Genomic DNA, 20,825 nt, shown 5'->3' on the forward strand with positions numbered 1-20,825 from the left:
AAAAAAAAAAAAAAAAGTGTGCTGGGGAAGGTCACCTTTAAAATAGTTACGAAACATAGACTATAGACTCTGTAGGGATAAACTTTAAAAGATGTGCTCAGAATCTGAAGGATACCATAAAGTTTTCCTTTTGAGGTAACTGATTTGACTAAATAAAGAGAGCCATGCCTCCATAGCAAAGCACAATGATATGAACTGTTAGTCCTGCCTATTATTACTTTATAAAAACCCAAGGCAGTCCTAGAGAGTCTTTACACAGGATCAGAATGGGGAAGGGGCAACTTGACTAAATGATTCTAAAGTTTACCTTTAAGAATAAGGCACAAGAAAATGTTGATTTAAAAGGTAGAGGGATTTGTGCCATCAAGTATTAACAATTAATATAAAGCTGCACTAATTAAAACATTATGGCACTGACACAAGAATAGATACATTTGGGACTTCCCTGGTGGTCCAATGGTAAAGAATCCACCTTCCAATGCAGAGGATGCAGGTTCAATCCCTTGTCAGGGAACTAAGATCCCACATGCCGTGGGGCAACTAAGCCCGTGCGCCACGACTGCTGAGCTCCCGCGCCTCAACTAGAGAGCCTGTGTGCCTCAAACTACAGAGCCCACGTGCTCTGGAACCCACATGCCACAACTACAGAGCCCATATGCCCTGGAGCCAGCACACCACAGCTAGAGAAGAGAAACCCCACATGCCACAACTAGAGAGAAGCTCATGCACCGCAAAAAAAGATCTTGTATGCCTCAACGAAGAGCCCACGGACCGCAACTAAGACCCGACGCAGCCAAAAATAAAAATAAAATAAACAAATAATTTTTTTAAAGGCATTAGATGTTTTTTTTTTTTAAAAAAGAATAGATATATTCATGAGCCAGCGTGGAAGGTTCTAGAAGAGAGCCAATTACATGTAACAGGTTGATGTAATACAAAGTGGCATTTCACATCCCTAGGGAAAGGGGATGATGTCACAAATGATTCTGGGGTCACAGGCTAAACATTGAAAAAGAGACAAAGTTAGAGAAGAAAACCTAATGACATTCTAAAATAAGTTCTAGCTGACTAGAGTAATTGTTTAAATGAAAGCAAAAAGTTTATCTAAGAAAATATAGGTGAATATTTATATGACTTACACAAAAGGAGAACTAATCAGAACAATGAAGACAGAAACCATAAAGGAAAATATATATATAGAAATCATAATTTTCTGACTATCACAGAAAGAACACTATAAAGAAAAGTCATGGATAATATTTGCCAATCGTTAAAACATAAAGTACTCTTACAAACCAATAACAAAAATTTTAATATACCAGTAAGAGAACAAGCAAATTATTTGGATAAGTCACAAAATAATAAGTACCTGTGGGCAATAAACATAGAAAAGATATCCAGCCTTGCTAGTCATCCAAGAAATGCAGATTAACTCAAGATATCATTTTCATTGATCTAATTAGCTAAGGTAAAAATTGGTGGACAAAATAGGTAAGGTTGGAGACTCATACTGTTGGGTGTGTAAGTTGTAAGTCTCACGTGTATGAGAGCAATTTCATAAGGCTCATCGTAAGTCTTTAAAATGCCCTCCTTACCCAATGACCCAGAAATAACACTTCTAAGAATTTATCCTAAGGAAATAAGCGTGGGTAGATTTGTATGACTTAGCTACAATGATGTTCATGGCAGCAAGATATTTTTCAGGAAAACTCCAAGTATTGAGATGGTAAGAGGTGCTGGGGAAGGTTTAGGATTGCTTTGAAATGGTGGGCAGAGCCTGTGTCCATATTACTGGACCACACAGAACCTTTAGCACTCAGGTCACCATCTGAGGGGCCAAAGAAGTGTACAAGTAAATGGCAATGATGCATTTGATGCCCTGTTTTTAGGGTTTTGTTTTTTCATTTTGATGGAAGTTTTTCAGGTTTGTGTCTTTCAGGTTACTATGAATTGGGGTCCACATTTCTCATTTATAGTTCTGAACTATTGAACACTTGCTTAGGTTTGTATAGTACCTGTGGACATCGTCATTTGATTGAATTTATAACTGTGTTGGCCCTTGGATTATAATTGTACAAGCAAAAAATGTAGGTTTGGACTTCCCTGGTGGCGCAGTGGTTAAGAATCCGCCTGCCAATGCAGGGGACACGGGTTCGAGCCCTTGTCTGGGAAGACCCCACATGCTGCGGAGCACTAAGCGTGTGCACCACAACTACTGAGCCTGCCCTCTGGAGCCCATGAGCCACAACTACTGAGCCCGCGTGCCACAACTACTGAAGCCCATGCGCCTAGAACCCATGCTCTGCAACAAGAGAAGCCACCTCAATGAGAAGCCTGCACACGGCAATGAAGAGTAGCCCCTGCTCTCTGCAACTAGAGAAAGCCCGCATGCAGCAACGAAGACCCAACGCAGCCATAAATAAATTTTTAAAAAATTATTAAGAAAAAAAATATATATGTATAGGTTTCCTTTTCCTCCTGCTCTACCAGTTTTTGCATTTTAGAAGGGCCATCAAACTTGCAAATATTTTTCTGCAGACAACAGATTACTGGACAAATAGAATTATTTTTGTTAGGTATGGTAGCTAAATAATGGCCCCCCAAGGATGTCCACATCCTGAGCCCCAGAACTTGTGCATATGTGACCTTGCATGGAAAAAGGAACTTTGCAGATTGATTAAATTAAGGGCCTTGAAATGGGGAGCTTGTCTTGGATTATCTGGGCAGACCCAATGTAATCAAAAGGGCCCTTATAAGAGGAAGGCATGAGGCTCAAAGTCAGAACAGGAGAGGAGATGTGGGAAGCAGAGATTGAAGTGATGCTGCGTCTAGTCAAAGACTAGTTCTGGCTGATTCTAGAGGCTGGGAAAGGCAAGGAAACGATTCCCCCCTAGAGTCTTTAGAAGGAACCAGCCCTGATGACACCTTGATTTTAGCCCCATAAGACTCATTTCAGACTTCGGACCTCCAGAACAATAAAATGATAAATCTGTGTTGTTTTAAAAGTCACTAGGTTTGTGGTAATTTGGCATAGTGCAATAGAAAACAAATACATTTGGAAAAGGAGGAAAAATCAAACTTATACTTGAGCCGTAGTTATACATTAGTTGGTCCCAGATGAGAAGTTTAGAGACCTAGATTCTGGTCATGACTTTGGGAAGTCACCTCTAGATCTCAATTTCTTCATCCTTAAGGTTCACTTCTTGCTATAAAGTTCTGGTCTTCCTCAGCATTTGTTTACCATCGTTAAATACATCATTATGATGACACTGATAAGTGTGCGAGGCTGGTGAATAAATTTTAGTTGATTTGTTTTGGAAGTTGACTACTCTATTGTTAGCATTATCCTTTTTGGGGTGCGTGGTGTGTCCTCACATGGAGGATCTTGGAATATCACAGTGAGTGCTGTGGAGTCAAGTGAAGACACACATAGAGGTCAGAAGCTGTTAGGACTACAACAAATGGATTACAAAGTGACCTGAGATTGGGCATGCAAGCCTGACAGACTCTCCCATGGTGATCCGAGATCTTTCTAGGAGGATTTTCTAGATCTCGCCTACTCAGACCCCTACTCCAAATCACTGCAGAGTTTTGCACATGCAGAATGAGAAGTTTGAGACTATAATGTCACACCACGGCCCTGCCATGGAGCAGCCCAGGTGTCCGTAGTCACTTGCCCAGCAGACCCACAGGACCTGCCCAGGAGAGAGAGTGGGCCTTATTCATCTTCTCTCCTCACATGTGGTCTGCTCTCTGGCTCACAGAAGGAGCACAGTAAACATTGCTGAAGAAAACTGTTCAAAACATTAGCAGTGAGAGTTGTCACTTAATACTAGAGTGTATGCACGTTTAATTGGTACACGGGCATTTCGTGGTTTTATCACGTACATTCTTTCCTCTGTGTATAAGCACAAGAACCACAATCAGTATCCATTACTGTTTGAGTTTGACTATATTAAAGATAAATACATACACGTAGTTTTCAAATTGAAGTTTGTTCCTATGAGGGATCCAAGCTACATTTTAAAATGAGAATGAATTCGTCTTATCACCATTGGGAATGAACTACTGTAAAATTTAGCATGCACACCAAAAGTAAAGCTGTGTTTATCAGGGAATAACTTGATAGACATCTTTGTTTTTCAGACAATTGGAAGCACAGTTGGTGATTGAGAACCATGCGGGGGGGGGGGGGGGGGGGCCGTTCTAACTTGTTATCCCAACATGTGGAAACATTGTGAAATGGAACTGGGGGTTTGAAGTTAAACATGGGATATCATTTCAGTCATCAAAAGGGATATCAAGGAACACCAAGGTGAACAAAACAGCCTAGCACAGTAAAAAAAAAGGGAAAAAAAAAATCCCAGGCTTGATTAACGAGTCATGGCTGTGCTGCCAACCAGCAGAGCGACCTTGGGCAAATCACTTGACCTCTTGAGTCCGTTTCGTTGTCTATTAAATGGGAAAAAAATACCTTCTTGTCTGGTGATGGTGAGAAATACGGGTGATGGCTGACACATGCAGCCACTCATCTTGTCCATGATGAATGACCTCAACAGGTGTACAGCCCAGCTGAGAAGATGCCAGCGCAGTGCTCAACTGACCATGATCCAAGATGGAGCTCATTAATTGCTGCTCTAGAATCCTCTCCCCTCTCCCCACCTCGGCCAGGTGTGGAGAAGGAAGTGCCACATTCAAGTACCTGTCATGGCCCGTGGTGGCTGTGGAAGGCTCCCATCAGTATGAGACAAGCTCTGTTGCCTTTCTTCCCCTTCTCTATCCCTTATTGTGTTGAGACCCAGGTTTTGTCTGTAGTCTTGCCTCCTTTCCTCTCATCCCTCTTGACACCTTTGTTTTTCTCTCCTTTGTATCAGCACAAATGGAGTGTGAGTAGTAACCTCACCCGAATATAAGATCCTTGAAGGTAGGGCATGGCTTGCTTGTGGTTTTTCTCCTCCGTACTAAGTTTTCCTGTACAGGTAAAGAGCTCAGTTAATATTTGCTTTTAAAAATTGTAGAATTGAAGATCTCACCTCCAAGACACTGGAGATGTACCTTGGGCAACTCATTTCCTGGGCTGTGTGAACTCGTAGTCCGTGCTATGCGGACTGGCGCCCTGGGAGTTCCCAAGGGATGAGGGTAGGAAACTGACAGAGTCGTGGTATCTTCCACATGGCGCAGAAGATGTATACGAGCCTTTGCTTAGGGGGTCAGAGGAGAGCAAAGAAACCCTTTCACTCATCAGAGCGGAGCGCTTCTGAGAAGGAAAGTGGTACCAACAGTCCTGGGCATGAGACCTTGTCAGGCCACTGTCTTCAGGAAGGGGGCCTGGCTGGCTTGGGGGCAGGGTGAGAGGGAGACTTCTCACAGTATACACTTGTGTTCCTTGTGAATTCTCAAGAAGATGAAGGGAATGAATGTCTTTAAAAACCAACTTTCATAAAGGCCATTTCACAGGCCGAGGAAACTCACAGAAGCACAGGAGGGCTTTGGCGGGGCCCTCTAGACGAGAGCCGTTCTCCTGTGCACATGCGTGGTGGAGTGACTTCTGGGCCGTGCCACACTGGAAAGTTTGGTCTGGTCTGGAAGGTTGTGGGTCCCCAGAACACTGTAAGCTGCTGGTCCTGGCCAGCCTCCTGACACCTAATTGTCGCCTTCCTCAACGTGAGTTTGTCCTGGGGGACCCCATTCCAGCACCGTTGCTGACACTGCACACCTGGGGCTGAATAGCCTGAGGGAAGCACCAGCCAGCAGCTCAGGTCCTGGTCCACAGCCCGGCTCTCAGAGAATGTGCTGGGTTTCTGGTGGGACGTGGGAACTAACAGTGCCTTCTTTAGGAGTTAAAAGTGGGTGGGTAGGGCTTCCCTGGTGGCGCAGTGGTTGAGAGTCCGCCTACCGTTGCAGGGGACACGGGTTCGTGCCCCGGTCTGGGAAGATCCCACATGCCGCGGAGCGGCTGGGCCTGTGAGCCATGGCCGCTGAGCCTGCGCGTCTGGAGCCTGTGCTCAGCAACAGGAGAGGCCACAACAGTGAGAGGCCCGCATACCGCAAAAAAAAAATGTTTTTAGGTGGGTGGACTCTGTGCTGCCCCTGGGCTTGAAATACTGAATACTGACCGTTTTTTCCACTGTCAGTTCCCACTGAACATGGTCATGTCGTATGTCAAACCTGATATGATTTGGGAAACCCGAGGAGGCCCGCACAAAAAAAAAATGTTTTTAGGTGGGTGGACTCTGTGCTGCCCCTGGGCTTGAAATACTGAATACTGACCGTTTTTTCCACTGTCAGTTCCCACTGAACATGGTCATGTCGTATGTCAAACCTGATATGATTTGGGAAACCCGAGCCAGGAGTCACTTTATATTTTCCTGAGTCACTTTTATGAATGGCTTGAATTGAAAGGAAAGACGCTGAGTGGTACACAGATATGTCTACACCTTGTTGTGCTGGCTCCAGGGCCAGATAAATGTGCAAAGTGCAGGAAGCCCTGTAAGCCGAGACTTGGCTTTGGGGCTGATGTCCTTCCTGCCTAGGTGGCTGGAACATGAGGGCAGATGTCTTTTCATAGCTCACCTATGAGTTTAAAGCAAAATAAGGCAGGGAGTCAGAGAGAGACCAATTCATACCCCCTTGATTATTTACCCAACATGATGCTGAAAGACATTTGTGTTTTTTGGAAGTTCTGTTCCCTGGCAATGAAATAAAACCTCCTTTCTAGGCTAGAAAGATTGATGTCCAACTACATTAAAGGAGTATGTGAGTAAAAGGATACTCTGTATTCTGCCAGTGAACACAAGAACTTCCACTGTGCTTATGGGACCGTAGTGCAGAATGTGTTATCAGACCTGAAATTTGCAAATCAGAAGTAAAATTGTTCTAATAAGACAGGAGCCCAAAAATATTCCCACTTGCCATGGTTTGAAAATTGTTATATGAGGAGGGTTTTCTTTTATTAGTCAGAAGATGGGAGAGAGGAAGTGTTACCTTTTAACTTCACCAAAGAATATGATTCAACCTTGTTTTTATTTTTCTCTTTCTTAAGGACATCATTTATTGACACCATATAGCAAAGGCACATCACATCAGTGGTTATATGTCCAGTTTCTTCTCAGTGAATTTTGCTTAGTTGTTTGCAAAGTTTTCTGTGGTTCTGTTTATAGTCCAGGAATTCCAGAAGGAATTTCTTAATTTTTTTCTTTTAATATATTTATGTATACTAGACCAGTGGTTCCTAAACTTTACTGCATATTAGAATCACCTGGGGAATCTTTAAAAATCCCATTGTCCCAGCTGTACCCAAGAACAATTAAATTGTCATCTCTGGGGCTGGACCCAGGCATAGGTACTTCTGCAAGGTGGTTCCAATGTGTGGCCAAGATTGAGAAGTGCTGGACCAAAGCAGCACTTAGCAAACTGCAGTGTGTACACAACCCTCTGTGGGGGACGGGGAGGTCGGGTTAAAATGCAGATTCTGATTCGGCAGCTCCGGGGTGGGGCCTGACACTCTGCATTCTGACAAGCCCCTGGGTGGTGTCAGTGCTGCTGGTCTGCGGACCGACCACACTGAGCAGCGAGGTCCTAGACTACAGAAGAGAACTTACAGCTAGATGCCACATGGCAGACACAGTGATGATAATATGCTGCTCAGATTCCCGCGTGTCCCCTGACTGCTGTCCCCTGCTGTGTAAACAAACAGCAAAGCCACCAGAGTTCATCTTCCTTTTCCTATGAGGTTTTTAAAATTATTATTTGCAAACCCCAAAGGAAAAACCCCTCCTTCTCAGACCTCACTTGATGGTTTGTCCTTGAGAACGTGAGTCACCCCCGAGGTGGAGATTGGTGTCTGTCACCCCTGAGTGGGTGGCTGGGTGTTGCAGTCAGTAGGGTGGCGACCTGTGTTCTGTGCTCTGGCGGCTCGCCTGGTTGAGGGAACACCCCGGAAACGCTGGTCTCGTGCTTCGTCTGGTGGGGATGAGAGACCTAGGTAAACACTGTGTGGAAAAAGGAATGAAATGGCCTGAGAATGAGGTTAAGGAATGGGTGTGTGAAACACCAGGTTGAGTGATGCCAGGGTGCCTCGAAGCAGCATTCCAACGTCTGCCTCTCCAGCAGCTCACCTGCCCAGAGAGGCCGGTGGTGCCGAGCACCAGGACGCGGGTGCCCTGGCAGAGCTCTGGGGGCACGGCCTGTCTGAGCCTCGCTCTGGGGCCTGGGTGTGGACTGGAGGGGCAGCTCCTGCCCATGCCTCCCCGTCTGGGGACCCCACAAACGGTCTCCAGGCCCCGTCCTGTCCCCCAAGCTGGGAAAGATCATCTCGCTCTGTGTTCCCCACGCCATCTCAATGCCTGGAAAGGTCTGATTCAAGGCCAAGACCCCTAACTTAATTTACCTGGATTCTTTGACCATCCTTGGACCAAGGAAGTCTTAGGACCGGGCTGGACTTTCTGGACTAGGCCCCTCTATGTAGAGAGTGGGTGAATTCTGTAGAGCGGCCACCTAAGACTGAGCTAAAAGAAACAGACGTATGAAAACTTGCTCAAATTCTGTCCACTGTGGTTTCGCTCCCCAGACCCATCCGAGCAGATCGAATGTGCCTCCCCCACCCGCTCGCCTACTTTTTGACTCTGCACCTCTGCACATGTGTTCCACATCAGGGGACTGATTGCACATATTTGCTCTGCCCTTCTGAAGATCCCACGTTCAAGCTCACTTTCTCCAGCAAGCTTCCTCAGACTTAGCTAGCTGCATTTAAATAGTCACCTTTTCTTCCTTTACTCCTTCAGCATCTAAGCATACCATTATTAACAGACATTACCTTTTCATTTCTGTGAGACTCCATCCTCCTCAAAGGGCTCTTTCATCCACCATCTCACTTTTGATAGAATTAGAATTTTAATATGAAGGGAACCTTGGGAACCGATTTTACAGAGGAATAAACTGAGACCCAGGGAAAGAAGTGACTTGGCCAAAGTCATGAAGAGTGGGTGTCCAAGCCACCACTAGGACCCAGGCTGCCACCTCAGTGTTTCATGATGCCATCCTTCCGGCCTTGGCGCACCCTTGCAGCTTCCTGTGCACAGGGCTACAGCAGGCCAGCGAGACTGGAGGCCTTTGCAGATCCTATGCCAGGAGCATTACACAGCAGCGATGGTTGTTGTGTGCAGAGTTCCATAGAACTAGACTGCACGACACACAAAGGAGATTTGAATAAGTGGAAGCGCATAGCATGTTTGTGACAAGGAAAACGTCATATTATCCAGTTATCTCTAAGTTAATTTCTAATGTCAGTCTCCAAAATATTTGGGTATCAGGGAGGGAACTTGACAATGATTCTAAAGTGCAACTGGAAAAAATAAACAGATGAGAATATCTAACAGTTTTCTTTTTTAATAATGTGTCATGGGGGCAAGGGAGAACAATAAATTTGTACTGCCAGATATGAAACCATATTACAGGGTTACAGTAAATAAAGTGGTTTGGTACTGATATAGAAATAGAATCTCAGTGGAACTAAACAGAAAGACCAAAAAATAAGTATAGTTATGATAGAGATAACATTTCAAATCAATAGGGAAATGGTGAGCTATTCAATAAATGGTGTTGGGAAAATTGGTTGGCTGTTTAGAAAACAATAAAGTACACACTATAAATAAATGTAAAATAAATGATAGATTGTTTGGAGTTAAATGTAGACAATGAAATCGTAGAAGGAAATGTAGGTAAATATTTGCATAATCTTTTTTTTTTGCATCTTTATTGGACTATAATTGCTTTACAATGGTGTGTTAGTTTCTGCTTTATAACAAAGTGAATCAGTTATACATATACATATGTTCCCATATCTCTTCCCTCTTGCATCTCCCTCCCTCCCACCCTCCCTATCCCACCCCTCCAGGTGGTCACAAAGCACGGAGCTGATCTCCCTGTGCTATGTGGCTGCTTCCCACTAGCTATCTACCTTACGTTTGGTAGTGTATATATGTCCATGCCTCTCTCTCGCTTTGTCACAGCTTACCCTTCCCCCTCCCCATATCCTCAAGTCCATTCTCTAGTAGTTCTGTGTCTTTATTCCTGTCTTACCCCTAGGTTCTTCATGACATTTTTTTCTTAAATTCCATATATATGTGTTAGCATATGGTATTTGTCTTTCTCTTTCTGACTTACTTCACTCTGTATGACAGACTCTAGGTCTATCCACCTCATTACAAATAGCTCAATTTCGTTTCTTTTTATGGCTGGGCAATATTCCATTGTATATATGTGCCACATCTTCTTTATCCATTCATCCGATGATGCACACTTAGGTAGCTTCCATGTCCTGGCTATTGTAAATAGAGCTGCAATGAACATTTTGGTACATGACTCTTTTTGAATTATGGTTTTCTCAGAGTATATGCCCAGTAGTAGGATTGCTGTGCATAATCTTAAGGAAGGGAAGGCCTCTAATCCTAACACTGAGGTGATTTCTGCACAAGCAAAATGAAGACGCAAACCACAGATTACTGGCTATACATATATGTATATATGTATATAACAGGATACCAAGTTATCATTCTTATCATTTTAAGGAGCTCTTAGAAATAAACAGGAAAGAACATAACAGTACAAAAATGGACAAAAGATATAAGCAGCTAATTCACCAAAGCTGAAACACAAATGCTAATAATAATATGAAAAAACCATTCAACATCATAAGTAATCAAGGAAATGCAAATTTATATGAGAGGTTTCCATAAGCCTCCATGAAATTGGCAAGGAGGGAAAGGGAAGGTAATATCCAGTGTTGGGAAGGATAGGAGCATTCATCTCCTCACTGGAGCATAAATTGTTACAAATGTCCTGGAATGCAGATTGACGATATGCCTCAGAAGTCTTAGAAATGAGCATTCCTTTGTCACACCAATTCTGCTCCCAGGAAAATAATCATAAATGTGCTTGAACAAAGGTCTATGTAGAAGGGTATTCAGTTCTGTATTATTTACAAGAGTGAGTTATTGGGAAGCTATCACAATGTCCAACAAGAGGAGATTGGTTAAAGAAAATGTATATCAGTGGAAAACTTCAGCTATTGAAGATCACCTTGTACTATAATGTTACTGAGTTGGGGAAATGTTCATGATAGCATCATTTTATTCCTGTTGGGGACAGCGTGGGGGCACAGAATAAAGACAAAGGTTATACTCCAAAGTGCTGATACTGGTGATCCCTGAGTGATGGGCCAGCAGTGGTTATCTGTAAGTGGTGGGCTTACAAGTGACTTAGTTTTTGTTTTTTCTTTCTTTGTGCTTATCTATTCTCTCAAGTTTTCTGCCTTGAACATATGTTGCTTTTGGAAATTTCAAAAGTTATTAAAACAAGGAAGACAAAAGAAAGGTAGGAAGTGTAGTTGTAAGAATCTGGGTGGGATTTGCTCAGCTGTCTTTGAGAGACTATATAAGTGGCTTGTGGTCGGAGCCTGGTACCACTAGGAGGAGTGCACCCTAGAGGTGCCCAAACCAGGATCAACGAGGTAAAACACCCTGCCCTGTTCCCCAGGCCCTGCTTCCCATAAGGAGCAATAGATCAGAGTGTTCGTGGTTTCACTGTCTAGGTCTACAGAGGACATTTCTGCTGCGTTGCCCAGAGGCAAATATAGACCTTCCCCATTCACAAAAAGCATCTCACAAGTAGGTACATGCAGGACAGCTACACTCCAGTGGGTAGTAGAAAGCAATGACTTCTGACTTGGAAGGCTAGGAAAAATATATTCAGGACAGGTTAATTAAGAGACTAGTTATGTGAGCTTTTGCCTTTCAAATACCATCACCTTGACACCACCTGAAGAGTAGAAGACCCTAAGAATCCTCAATTCCAGGAGGAAGCAATACAGTTGTGAATTGTTACATCCTGTTGAAGGGAACGGTGTTGATCCCGGTGTAGCTAATTAGTAGGTGTCTGGTCTTTCTCATATATACGTGTGTGTGTGTGTGTGTGTGTGTGTGTGTGTGTATGTGTGTATATGTATATATATATGACCATGGCCTATAAAGATTTCATCAAGAGATGGACTATAGCATGTGTAAACAGGGAAGTAAGCATGTGTTTGGCAAAAGAGTCCCCCCAGCTAATCAGTATGTCCTTAAACAGAAATTTTGGGATGAGAAAGATAAAGATTCCGATAAAAATACAAAGCCAGATGCTGCGGAGAGGGTGGCAAGTGTAGTTTGAAAATTAAGTAGCACTAAGCCCCTTTGAGCTGATTCTTAATTCTCAGTTACAATATTGAATTTATTTTTAAATTTCTCAAAACGTTAAAGGAGGCCATGAAGTTATAACAATTTAGGAAGGGAGAGCTTAGCAAAGAACAAGAATAATGCAGAATACAGCATTACTATCAACAATACTTAAAACTTCTGGTAACTGTAGTCTCAGAGCTCTCTTTGGGGGCAACGAATAAATTCAACTTGAAATTTTAATCCGGTTTCTGCCATGTGGGCTTGTTAGGGAACTGTTTCTGAAAAACAAATAAATGGATGAGTCTAGTGAATTGAATGGGTGATTCCATGATGCTGTGGGCATTGGAGACTTGGTGGGAAGAACGTCATTGGAATAAGTGATTGGAGAATATGCCTTGTCCTGGAGTATATCAACTAGGGTTTTTTGGTTGCAGCAATCAATTCTGGCTACCTTAAACAAAAGCAACCTTGTTGGAAGGCTGTTGACAGCCCACAAAATCTGCAAGAAAGCTGGAGAATCATGCTTGGAAATGAACAGTAACCAAGGTGCCTCCAGGAAGCCAGGCATCTCAGGACAGAACTGTGTTCAACACACTGCCGTTGTAATGCGTGAACTCCACCCTCATTACCTCTGTGTCTTCACAAGATTCAGATTCTGTGAGGGATGGTAGGTGTCTGACTGTGGCCATAAACCAGTATAAACCCATGGTGGAAAAAGTAATTCCCCAAAATAAAATCTGGGTGCTGTTTGGAAGTGGAGAAATATTTGCCACGCAGCCCTAAATTGTTGAGCATGAGCTCAACAGAGACATGGATGTTTAATTCAAGGTTAAAAAAAAAGGGAATACCGGGCTTCCCTGGTGGCACAGTGGTTGAGATCCGCGTGCCGATGCAGGGGACACAGGTTCATGCCCCGGTCCGGGAGGATCCCACATGCCACGGAGTGGCTGGGCCCGTGAGCCATGGCCGCTGAGCCTGCGCGTCCGGAGCCTGTGCTCCACAACGGGAGAGGCCACACAGTGAGAGGCCCGCGTACCGCAAAAAAACAAAAAAAAAGGGAATACCAAAAGTAATATCATCATGGGTCAATTCTATGGGTAGATGGTTTATCCAAGTAATTAACACTGCCTGGATCCTGATTACAGAGTAGTCATAAGGATAGAATGTGGTTTAACAGCAAATGTCAGATTGGTGCATTTTCTGGAAGTCTCAATGTGCCACAAATTGAACAGTTGAAAATTTCTTTACACACCTATTGGCTGTCATATCACTCAGAAAGTAGAAAAGACAGGGACACCTGCTTCTTTGAATGCAGCCTTGACCAGAAAGGGTAACAGGCTGGTGTGTCTCTGTGTCATTTTAAAGTTTCTAACAGGAAAGAAGGAAACACTAGGCATAAGTTCAACTTCAGAAAAGCAGAGTCTCCAAAAACTCAGAGGAAAACCAAATGTGATCCCATGAGTAGGATTCTAAAAAGGAATATGGCCTGGGGAGGTTGGAAGGCTCATAATGGTTCCGAGTTTATAGTCAGAGGGTGCATGATAAAGACGAAGTGTAAACATTTGAAGAAGACCCGAGTGCATCTGCAGAGGGAGGTCTCTGTGGTACCATATAATAAGTGGTGCAGAGAAGATCAAAAGAAAGACATGCCCCAAGAGATGCAAAGAACAGTACTGAATGGCACTTTGTTAAGTGAACAAGCACGTTGGTGCCTCCTGGGTGCCAGGTGTTACTCCGGGCACTGGCAGGTGTTCACGAGAATGTCAGGAAAACTGAAGGACGTGAGAAACAGAGGCTTGCCCGCATGGCTATTGGCCACACAAGAAAATGACTTTTTAACCCTATACTTGGGAACAGACAGGTAAAGAAGGAAGAAATATGTCCGTTCCTTGGCGCAGCTGGAATGAGGTTAGTGCAGAACCAAGAAAAGACTATTACTGGCTAAAATTTTAACTACAGAAGATAAAACATAGCAAATAAGAAATAAAAAGGCAAATGAGGATCCTAGTAAGACCACCTAAGGCCATAAATGAATTTATTTTCAGGGGTACAGATGAATTACACCTCCGTATACTGAGGACTCTTGTAGCCAAAATCTTTCCATCCCTGTTGGGAATTTTTAAGAAGTAGAGTAGGAAATGTAAAGATTGCTTCAGTGAAAGAAAAAAGACAAAGATGTTTCTGACTTTAAATAAGTAAACACCTTAAGATTCTTTAGAGATGAGAAAACTTCATGATACTCTCAGAAAAACTCCAGATCTATTACAGGGGATAGAGAATGAATTCTTGGGCCTCTGAATGAATCCATCAAAAACGAGTTACAGCAGACTAACTTTATTTCCTTTTTAGTGTTGTAGATGGATGAGGAAAACGCAGCTAGGACAATGTTATCAAGGTAACGCAGTTTGATTTCAGCAAGGCACAGGACCAAATCAAAGTATTCAGTAGTACAAAATGGAGAAACGTGAGTTAAAAAGGTGGCTGATCGGGCTTCCATGGTGGCGCAGTGGTTGAGAGTCCGCCTGCTGATGCGTGGGACACAGGTTCATGCCCCGGTCCGGGAGGATCCCACGTGCCACGGAGCAGCTGGGCCCGTGAGCCATGGCCACTGAGCCTGCGCGTCCGGAGCCTGTGCTCCGCAACGGGGGAGGCCACAGCAGTGAGAGGCCTGCATACCGCAAAAAGAAAAAAAAAAAAAGGTGGCTGATCAATAAGATGGAACAATGGTAGAGACCCCCTTAAATGAGTGAATCCCCAGGCATACCCTACACAGATTCACCAGTGAACTTTTGGGAAGGACAGGAAGTTTGTAATCAGAACATCCCCCAAAAGTGGTCACTGATGTATTCATATTGACCTGGGAGGGGGCCTCAAGGGTTTGCCAGCAAGATTTGTCCTCCTTTTCTGTTGAGATTTTTATGAGCAACTTGAAAAAAGACATATAAGTCAAATTTATCAACTTTAGAGGTGACAAAAGCCCAGAATGATAGCTGAAGCGTTGGATGATAGAATAAAGACTCAAAAGGGGGGAAAAAAAGTATTGAGCTAGAACAATGGATCAAAGCCAACCAACCAGGTTAAATTGAACAGTGACACATTTAACAGTATCTAGGTTAAGAGTAACTATTTAATTAGGAAGGATATGAGGCCAATTCTGACAATCATATATGTGGAGAAAAGCTAGAGGCTTTAGTTGACCACAAGCTTATATAAGCTCTAGAACTGCTAGCAAACTGATGGAGAATTGAGTTATATTATTGTAGAAATCAGATCATAGGAGATTGGTCCCTGCTGTGCTCTGTTCCCATAGCCCAGAGCTTTAGGGTATGGGCTCTGGGGTCACACCACCTGTTTTTGGATTTCCCCTCTGCCTATTCCTAGTTCTGTGCCTTTGGGCAAGGCGCTAAACCTTTCTAAACCTGTATTCCTCATCTGTAAAATGGTTAGAGTCACAGAACTATGTCACAGGGCTTTTATAAGAATTAACTCAGATGATGCATGTAAACGTAAAGCATTTGGTAAATGTTTTTGTAATAGTTGTTGTTATCAGTGTTACCCTGTAGTGGACTATTATAAGAATGGCACTAAAAAACAGTCAGACAGACAAAAAGTCAACAGACTTTCTCACTTAAAGAACATTTATAGGAATTGGAGTGCATATTAGTTATCTATTGCTGTGTAACAAATTACCCCAAAATTTAGCAGCTCAAAGCAGTAAACATTTGTCTCACACAGGTTCTGAGAGTCAGGAATTCCAAAGCAGCTTAGCTGGGAGGTTTTGGTTCAGGGTCTCTTATAGAGGTTGCTGTCAAGATATCAACTAAGGCTGCACTGTCATCTGAAGGCTTGACTGGGGGCTGAATAAGGGCTCACTCACATAATTCTTGTCTGGAGACCTCAGTTTCTTGCCACATGGACCTCTCCTGATGACCTGGCAACTAGCTTCCCCCCCAGGGTAAATGATCAGAGTAGAAGAAAGCAGAAGTTACAGTGCCTTTTGTGACCTAGCCTCTGAAGTCTCGTACCACCCATATTCTGTCAGTCACACAGACCAATCCTGAGACAGTGTGGGAGGCGAATTCACAAGGCCATGGGTACCAGGAGCTGGGGATCGTTAGGAGCCATCTTGGAGGAGCCATCTTTGGGTTTATCACCACAAAGTCTCAGAGATTTGGAAACCGACTGCAGATACATGAAAGGACTGTTGTCTAGAAGAGGGAGACTTATTCTGTGTGGCTTCCAACAGTCAAACCAATAAGCAGAGGTTTCAGGCAGGTATATGTCAACTTGGTTTAAGGAGGAACCTCCTTGCAATAAACTGCTCCAAAGAGAGCTGGCCATGTGGAGTTGCCTTAGGGAGTAGTGAGCCCTGTGTGTAAGAAAAGTCAAGGGCTTCCCTGGTGGCGCAGTGGTTGAGAGTCCGCCTGCCGATGCGGGGGACACGAGTTCGTGCCCTGGTCCGGGAAGATCCCACATGCCGCGGAGCGGCTGGGCCCGTGAGCCATGGCCGCCGAGCCTGCGCGTCCGGAGCCTGTGCTCCGCAACAGGAGAGGCCACGACAGTGAGAGGCCCGCGTACTGCAAAAACAAAAAACAAACAAACAAAAAAGAAAAGGCAAGCACAGGTGGGGTGCCTCCCTCAGGGACACCATATGGAGGGATGGTCTCTGGGCTAGCTAGAAAGTTAGATTTGAGCACCTTCATCTCTGTAATATTTCATTCCTTGGTTAGGGAGGAATCTGGGGAGATGGGACCCTATAGGGCTTTTTTCTTTTTTGTATTTTACTTTCGATAGAAAAGAAATGTTTCATCAAAATATAAGATCTTTGTTTCTGAATCAGTGTGGCTTGGAGAAGTTATTAAGAGGTAAAATGACCTTGGTGTTTCTGGAATCCCCTTTCATTTCTCCTTTTAAGAACAGAGTTCTGATGTGCTTGGTTTACGTCTAGCCTGTGGAGTTAAAACCAGGAATTCCCAACTTTTTATGAGACAAAGCCTTTAGATCATGGAAGGGACAGGAACACTGGCACTGAGTTTTCTCTTTGGGAATCCCAGCAGACCTTGGAGAGAGGGTTGAGTATGCAGTTCTGGGGGATACTGGCCAGGTAAGGCTCAGACATCTACCAGGGGGAAACCAGTCCACTCTGAGCATGCAAAAGTACTTGCTGACACTTCACTGGGGATTCCATAGGGAGAACTGAGAATGCAGTTCCTGGAGAAACTTAAGGGCATTGGTGGGGGGTCGTGAGGGAGTGTTACACTGGTCACCCATAATGTAGAAAATGTCTATAGGAAAATGAAGGGAGATGTGAGCATTACCACTTTCACTCCTCCTTTCTCCCATCTGCCCTTGGATACCATTGAAATGAGTGATCAGTGCAACATGAAACTATTTCTAAACTTGTATCAGTACTAGAGGCTCTGAAGAATTTCTGCCAGTGAATGTTCAGGTGGGACCCATCCCCCCCAGAACAGCATCCACCCGTCCAGGAGGTGAGGGGATTGTCAGCAGCAGAATCACACCTTGGAAGGCCAGGGTATGTAGGTGAGAGCTGGCCACGTGGCAGTAGGGTTAGGGAAGGTCCATCTGGATCCTGTCTACACCTCAAGAAAGGACACCAGTCAGGGCCACACTGAATGATGAACTCCGTCAGCTCTTACTCCTGGCATGGCATGGGTGCCTCGCAAACAAGGGAAGGAAAGAAAAAACTTCTGTCCCAGAGATAAAACCCTTTGCTGTACTTGCTCTGTCTCCTGCTTCTACCGAACAGATTCCTCAGATATTTAAAGCCAATATTTAAACTTTTCCCTTTCTATCTTTATCTGGGCCAAAAATATTGAACAGGGCCACGCGGTCTCTGACGGAACCTATCTTAACTCTCCATCATATTCTAGAAAGTAGATCTTCGTCTGTAAAGATCATGATGCAAGAAATTACTGGCCACATGAAAGATCTGTTGGGTTGGCCAAAAAGTTAGTTCGGGGTTTTCTGTAAGATGTTACAGAAAAAACAGAATGAACTTTTTGGCCAGCCCAATATTATACGAGAATATTTGTGAGGAATTTCAATAACTGTCTCTACTTCTAAGAAATGGGAGAAGATGTTGAATTATCTCTAATTCTTTGAGACTGAAACTGACATTGCATCTATGAAACCACATCAGGGAGCTATTAGTAAAAAACAACTGCAAGGAGTTGAAAAATATGGCACCTAATTTTGAATTCATAATGGACCAATGAGTAACAGATTAGATGTAACAGTAAATCAAATCAGTGATTTTTTTTTAATGACCTGGGAAATATCTCTTAGAGCTCAAAAGGACACAAAGATAAAAATACAGAGGAGAAAAATCTGAAAAACAGAATTAAGTGATCCAATATACAGATAATAATAATTGCAAAAGAAGAAAGCAAACTAAGGTTGACGCAGTCATCGATGAAGTAATTAAAGAGAACTTTCTGAAGCTGAAAAAGATGTGTCCTTAAGATTGAAAGCATTAACTTTCAACGTGACTTGACAAGTTTTCATTACAAAGAAAAAAATCTCATAAGCATCCAGGTGAAAACAAAAAGCAGGTTTCTTACAAAAGAATACAGTAAAGCTAACTTTGGGCTTCTCATCAACTACAAGCCACAATTCAGTGGTAGGAGGCCTTATGGGGTCTACAGATTGTGACCCAAGTTGTCATTCACATGCAAAGCCATGAATGTGGACGAGAACATAGAAGGATATTCTCAGACACGTAATATTTCATGATGTAGACATACCCCTCGCATACCCTTCCTGGAAAAATGTCCAAAGACCCTACACAGCTAGATAGCAGCTGTATCAAGATTAAAAGTCCCAAAAATGGGAAAGATATGGTGTAGAAAAGACAGTGATGATGTGTGTCCAAGTAACTGTTGTTGATTTAGTTATATTTAGTACAAGTGTCAAAATTAATTAGTAAAATGAAAGTTACATATAGAAATAATGCAAAAGGGATATGAAATCAGGCTGTAGTAACTGGTAACTGGGGACAGGAGGAAGGAGGAAGTAAAAGTACACTGAATTCCATATCGAATGGAACATCCAACTTCATTCTTTTTTTTTTTTTTTTTTTTTTTTTTGGTGTGTGTTTGTTACACGGGCCTCTCACTGTTGTGGCCTCTCCCGTTGCGGAGCACAGGCTCTGGACGTGCAGGCTCAGCGGCCATGGCCCACGGGCCCAGCAGCTCCACGGCATGTGGGATCTTCCCAGACCGGTGCACGAACCCATGACTCCTGCATCGGCAGGCGGACTCTCAACCACTGCGCCACCAGGGAAGCCCTTTCATTCTTAATATTGATAATTAGAGAAAATAAGTTAAATATTTTTAATTTAAAGATAACCATAAATAGATATATCTAAATCATTACAAGGGAAAAGAAGTCAAAGAAACATAGTCCCTTATGCAAAGGACAACAACAAAAAAGGGAAAACAGGGCCTCCCTGGTGGCGCAGTGGTTGAGAGTCCGCCTGCTGATGCAGGGGATACGGGTTCTTGCCCCGGTCCGGGAAGATCCCACATGCCGCGGAGCGGCTGGGCCCGTGAGCCATAGCCGCTGAGCTTGCGCGTCCGGCAACGGGAGAGGCCACGACAGTGAGAGGCCCACGTATCACAAAAAAAAAAAAAAGAAAAAAGAAAAAAGAAAAAAGGGAAAACAACTAGAAATCATAAGCATTTATAAAATGTTCTGTGAAAGCAGTGGTTATTTCTCAGCAATGGCAAGTAATTTTCTTAGGATTTTTCTATTTTCTAAAATTTCTACAATGAATATGTATTACGTTTTAAATAACAAATTATAAAACTCTTTCTGGGGCTGTTATAAAAAGTTGTTTTATATGTAACACACCACCAGTAAAACTAAAGCCTGGATGGAAAGCCCCCAGTGATATTGATGAGATATTATCAAGATACTCTGAGGCAGATGATTTAAGATTTTGTAACTGGTGAGATACAAGATGTGGCAATTTGGAGAAATTATAGGGCACCACCTTCTGTATCAGGAAGACTGAAGATGTGGTAGACACGTTGCTATCCTGCCTTGGTGAATTTTTTGTCTAGAGAGTTTTAATAATCTAGTAAACTCACATCAGCTGTGTCATTTCAAACAAGACAGCTGGACCCTGCCTGCTCTCAGTTGTGGCCACAGTGCTTTATATTTTGTTGTGTTCTCAGACTTACACTTGAAGAGGTAGCCTTTGCTCCATCCATACTTTGCTCAGTTACAAATGCTGGTCGCATAAACATTGAGCAAGGACAGGTCACTCCTGGCCCCCAAAAGATTATTACCAACCCTGTAGAGGTTTGTGAGGGTTGACCTGACCAGAGAGTGGACAGGACATACCATAAGCTGAGGAGCAAGCGTTTCAAACTGGAGGCTTCCAGTAAGGGTCAAATGGACTTGAGGTTCTAAGTGTAAGACATGTTGGTATTTTGGGTGAGTTTCCCAGAAGGGACTATGGGAGAAGAGGAGAAAAGGAAATGATTTATTAAGAGGATTTCTCCCTCATCAGAAATTCACTAACCCCCAAACACTGTTCATACTTCAGACTTAGCACTTGAGTAACACTCCCTGCTGTAATAG

This window comes from Lipotes vexillifer, unplaced genomic scaffold (genome assembly GCF_000442215.2).
Source record: "Lipotes vexillifer unplaced genomic scaffold, Lipotes_vexillifer_v1.1 scaffold253, whole genome shotgun sequence".
Classification (NCBI taxonomy): Eukaryota; Metazoa; Chordata; class Mammalia; order Artiodactyla; family Lipotidae; genus Lipotes; species Lipotes vexillifer.